Here is a 6,022-nt window from a genome sequence, read left to right as displayed (position 1 = left end):
GTAACAGAGACATAGATTATGTGAGTTCACAAGTGAGGAGTCGATGTGTATTGGTGCTGCTGCAGGAGGCAGGACAGAGGCTGGATATGAGGGTGGTGGTGTACACAGGAAATGTGAGCTTTTCCAGGCTTGCAGGCTGAGCAGGAGCTGGGCTTTATTCCAGGATCCACCAGCAGCAGACGGTAGGTGCTGGGGGCTTTATTACTTTTCCCCGAGCAGCTCACCCTAATCCCAGGGCTAAGGGACATGAAAGTCTCTCTCCTCTGCACTTCCCGGCCATACACCCCGCTTATTACCTCAGGAGGGAGTCAGATAAAGAAAGGCAAAACATGAAAGAGGGGAAGGATCAGAGAGACAGCAGCTCAGCAAGCCAGTGGAACGGGGGATAAAGCAAATAAAGTAAAGATAAAAGGAAGAGCAGGGGTTGGATTGATTTTATTGTTTTTATCTGACATGCACAGCTTCATTCATAAGGAAGGAGGGAGAGCTAAAGCGAGTGAGGAGTCATTAAAGCGTGTACAGCCTACTGACCATGCAGGAAAAAGAGAGCAATATGTCATGGTGGGGAAAGAGGGAGGGAGGATGGAGCACAGGAGAGAGGGGTGAGAATACCCTGAGGAGTGGGAGTGTAAGTGGATGGAGACAGGGGAAAAAAATGAGGAGAAAGAGGGAAAAAAGCAAGAATGAAGTGGACTCAGGATGTGGGTAATCGGCACCACAGCAAGAGGGAGCAGACAGGGCAGCACTAAGTGGACATGCTTTCATAAACAATGCCAGAGGGGGATGAGAGGGCAGACAAGGTGTAAAGAAGGCTGTTGAATTGGCTCTGTGTGTGTGCAAGTGTGCAAGTGTGCAAATGTGTGTGTGTGTGTGTGTGTGTAGTTTAAAAATACAAAGGAGGTCTCCTGGTGTGAAACATGGACCACTGGAATTCTGGGCCCTTGCAGAGGGCAAACTGTGATTTGACTACCCACAATGCACAGGGTCAGAGTTCAGGGTGCAGGGGTCATATGGGGGATGTTGCTGGTGGTGCAAAGTGGCGGATGTTGAGTAAAGATTTAATTAACTCCCTCCATTTCTATGTTTACTGTAAATAAATTCTACTTAATTTTGATTGAAATATGTATGGTCATTACATAATCTTACAATTATAACATTATTGGATCGAAAACTTACCGGATATGATCGAGAAGGAGTTAAATTCCAGCCTCAACTCCCTCAAGTCAACTTTGACTATTTTCTTCCCAGATTACAGATCTTGTAACCTTTGCTTCATTACTTACACCCCTCTCTTCCGTCCCCCGTCCTCCCCTTTCCTCTTTCCCTCCATGTCGCCCTGTTATGTTTCTCCTCTCTGCCCCAACCTGTGGCCTCTGGGTTTTGAGGAAAGGCAGAGGTGGCCTTTGAAGATGGCGACAGCCAAGTTTGTCCGGGGCCACAGCCATGAATACACGTCTTTGTCCGGCTCTCTCACGTCTTCATATCCTGACCCCGCTACACTCCTCATCCTCCCTCTGCCCCCCACAAACTCACGCTCATGCCCTCGGTGGGGCCCCCATCGCACAAATGACCCCGCTAATTATGTATTTAAGGTATTTGGCTCCTGTGAAAACAGCTTTGGGTTAGTGGTGGAAGGTGGTGGGGGCGGTCGGGGAGAGGAGGGTGTGTAGGGAGTGGGACGTGGGGTGGTCCATGGTCTCATGGCTATCATTACTGCCCAGCGTTTTATGTAAACACTGGATTAGGGCAGCGAGGGTTGATTGAGGAGAGTGGTGGTGGTGGTGGGGTTTGGCACAGGGGTAGGTAAGCGGGTCACCTGAACTTCTGAGTTCTGGTCTCTGGTTTTACCCGTGAGTGGCAGTCCCTCAGAAACGTTTCTCACCTAACACATGTAACAGTTTATTAGCAACACAGGAAAGATGATACAGAACATAAATACTCACTAAACTTCAATCATTCTGATATTTGTTTCTCTGAAAAAGTGTCAAGGCTCAATTATAACCTTTCTGGGTTCAATTTAAAACCTTTACCTGCTGGTGAGACAACCACAATTTTTCCGTCCCTATATCCAAGACCTCCTTAATCCCCAACAACAGGCTCTCCTCTCTCCACCTTGTTCTTGCCCTTCTCCTCTCCCTTAGTTACAGCTATGTCACAGTCCCATCACCTGTCATGTTTCTGGGCCCAAGCAAAGATGGGAGATGGGGCAAAGATGGGCTCTGAAACCAGATCGCTGCACTCTGGATCCACCAGGGAAATGAGTTGACTGATGCTGCTGATAAACCTGAGATGTACAGCAGCCTGCTCGGCCCCTCAGTGGGAACTCGCTGACACAGGACCCCTCCTAGAGTCACACTCTGTTTCTCCATTTGTGTGTATGCAGACCTGCATAACATATGATATTCTACTCACATAATCTCATCAAGGATATTCAGTTCTACAAAAGACAAGTAATCACATTCTCTCACGTGGAAAAAAACTCTTTCACAAGAGATGGCAAAAACACATAGCAAACAGCGCTAATCCATACAACCATACAGGGTTTACTGGTGGGCTGATGGAATTAGTTTTCACTTCCTCTTGGTTAAATCATACTGTATCTCTTATAATTGACTTTGTCTACAGTATGTCTGTGTGGAGAGAAAGAAAAAGGGCAAAACGGAAATTCACACTGACTGATCCAGAAGTACTCAACTTCAGCACTATCTGATTGTAGGGAACCTGGCAAAGCCTCTGTAAGGTCTTGTTAAATGGAGGGAGAGAAGAAGCAAGAGAAGCAGGGAGTGAAGGAGGGTGTGTCAGAGGAACTACTGAGAGTGTAGAGGTCTCTGGAGGGAGATAAGTCAGGTTCTAATGGGGGCTGAAGTCTGTATGTGTTGTAATTACAAAGGGAGATGCATGGAGTCATTGCTTGTCTGTTTGTGTGACTGGGTGAGTGTGTGAGTGTGCATGTTTTCCGATGGGAGCGCAGCTAGGGAAGCCAGTTTCCCTTTGCACATCAAATAAATCGAAAGTCTACAATTAGAAAGAAGGAGTGAGCAGTGTTTGGTTTGTGGGAAGAGAGGAAGAAAGCTTGGAATGTGTCACTGCTATTGAGGAATGAGGAGTGTGTGCATGCGTGTGTGCACATGCATGTTTGTGTGTGTGTGCACAATTATACGTGTGAGGTCGGGAGTAGCCGGCCCAGCCAACATTCTTGGGCAGCAGTATTATTAACTGTGGTGGAACCATTATCAGTATTTACTTTGATCCAACCACCATCAGAGGAGTAATGGACTCAGCTGAACCCTCTCTCTTTCTGTTTTTCCTCTTAGCGATTCTCTTTATCGAAGGGCAATGATGATGTTCAGGATGTCCTTTACTTTATTATTTTCAACACAGAAAGGGCTGGTGAACTAAAAGGAGGCACCGTTTATACGCTGACTAGATGATGTGTGTGTGACACAGATCATCGTAGCTCCTGATTCTTTGGAAGAAAGCTGAACTGTCTCTGAAGTGAGCAAAACACAAAGGGCTTAGTGCTCTCGCACATCCCATAATTCAACAGTGAGATAAGACCACCTAGTTTAACAACCGTACTACAACTCTTGTGAACAAGCCTTCACACACACACACACACACACACACACACACACACACACACACATTCTTATCTTTTAAGCTTTTTTTTAAACACTTGTCTATAGACAGGGCAGACACACACACACACACACACACAGACTTTCTTGTGCTCACAGAAAGAAAAAAATTAGACGAGCCACATTAATGTAGGACTCTGGACCTTGGTATGTGTCTGTGTCGCAGACTTTGTGTGCATGCAGTTTACATTCGGAGTGTGGGAAAGACCACGAAAGCAGCCACACACCTCCTTGTCTGATGGGGGTATGATGAGAACATCACATAACAGACCTCACACTGTTCACACCGGCTGGCAGGTGGCAGACACACCTGGTACTGAAGAGTAGTTGAACGCACACATGACGGTTTTCCAAAAAGAAGACTTAATAATACTATTAATTCATGTAACTGCTTAAGATAGTGCTTTAGGCCTTTTTCATGGCCAACATTTTCACCTGTGTTGGCAGGTGTAACTAAAAACATTAATTAAGTCTAGTCTAGTGCTCTGTTTGAAACTGTTCTAATCAATGTTTTTACAGAGAAAGGCATTGCCCTTTACTGTTTTGGCTTACTCTCACGCTGTTGTCATCGCCATTTTCAGCCACAGCAGGTAGTTGATTTCAGCGAAAAAGTTCTAAAAACCCACTGTACATTACACCCAGCACCCAAGGGCACATACAAAGTTAGTGACTAGCTGGTGAATAAATGACAGAATGACAAAACACTGGCTACTGGCTGTTATATCCGTTTAAAAGCTGTGTGTGTGTGTGTTTCTGTAAAGATGTTTTCTGTAAGAAAGTCCCCACATGACCGTCTTTGATGCGAGGTGAGGCTCAGACGCAGGAGTCTGAGCGGAAGTTGGTTTGACGGAGTGGCTTCTGAGGGAAGGTCACGACAGTGGGGGGAGGAGGGAGTGAGTGATGGAGGGATGGTGGGGGAGAGGAAAGACTGTGAAAGGATCTCTGACAGCCTGTTAACATTGCCGGCTCTCAGACTTCACAGCACCCCGTTTGTTCTCTTTGTTGTGCAGTATGAGGATTTCTCTCTGTATTCCTATTCTAACTTCATGTTGTTCTTTTGTTGCGTTGCATCTCTGTTCCAAACTCTTGTTTCATCTGGCTACTTTTTTTGGTAAAATCCATTAAAATTGCTTTTGTAGTAATTTTACATTTTCTGACGGCTCAGTTTGTCTGTTTTCAGAAACAGAATTTCCAGTTAAAGTATAAAGACCCAAAGTGATGACATCCAGTCCAGGCTAGTTCCACTAGCTTCTGTGAGTCAATGCAATCTCTCATTCATCACTTCTTTCATCGGCCCGTCTGAAAATGTATTTAACTTACTGTTCATATTCTAAGACAAATGGGCACTACAGCACTTGCTATCAGAAGCTGAAACCCTTGTGATTTTAACAAAGTTACACGTTTACTTTACGTGCACAGAAAAAAATACAGCTCACATGAAAATATTAGCATGGCAGCGCAGGTACTTACATGATCATAGCTTGGTTTCATCAACATCCATAAAACTCACCAATGCTTCCTTTGAATGTTTTTTTCAACATTTTGGTTGTAATCTCTGCTGTCTAAAAACTTCTACAGCATTCTCTGCTTTCTGTCCTGCTGTTATTACAGACATCTGAGCTAGCCATGAAACCTCGACTCCTTCATGGACTCGCCTCTTCTGTCGAGCCGTGACGTTTAGCCTGTGAATGTCTAGGGCTCATGGGAAATGAAAAATAAAAGCTCTTGAAATCTATTGAAATCTTGAAATCATGTCCAGCAAAGGCTGCTAAAAACAAAAATACTGAATAAACAACGTTATTCAATCTTTATTGAGACATATGGAGCGAACCACACAACATACTGTTGAAAACATTTATGGCATTTTTAATGAAGTTTTTTGACTTCTTGAACAAAACCCGGAAGTTCCGGTTTCTCTCTCTAGCACGCTCACTGTGCATATGAAAATATGTTTTTAAACTTTCACGTTTCTCTTTACTCAGTAAGATGATGTCACTCCACTGTGCAGAAACAGAAGTGCACACAGACACATACACACATGCATGCACAGTTCCCCACTAACCCCAGTGCTTTATATTCAGTGGTTTTTAGTCTGACCTGAATATCTCTGACATGACTTTCACCAAAGCTAATAACAGCAACAGGATAACTGCTACCAGTGCTGCTGGAAGTTGCCTGGCAAAGTTATTGTCGCAGGATGAGAAACAGGCCCCGCAGTGGTCGGGAAACTCAGTGAACCTGCATGCCAGTTTGACTGCACCATTTATGAGTTTAATTCAGGTTCAGTCCTACCCCCTCCTCTTTCCCCTCACACACACCCCTCTGTCTTTCCCTCTCTCTCTCTCTCTGTCTCTCTCTTTAACTCGCTTTCCATGAGCTAAGCA

The sequence above is a fragment of the Thunnus albacares genome, chromosome 17, assembly GCF_914725855.1.
Source record: "Thunnus albacares chromosome 17, fThuAlb1.1, whole genome shotgun sequence".
Lineage (NCBI taxonomy): Eukaryota > Metazoa > Chordata > Actinopteri > Scombriformes > Scombridae > Thunnus > Thunnus albacares.
The sequence above is the reverse complement of the archived record's forward strand: the minus strand, read 5'-3'. Positions refer to the sequence as shown.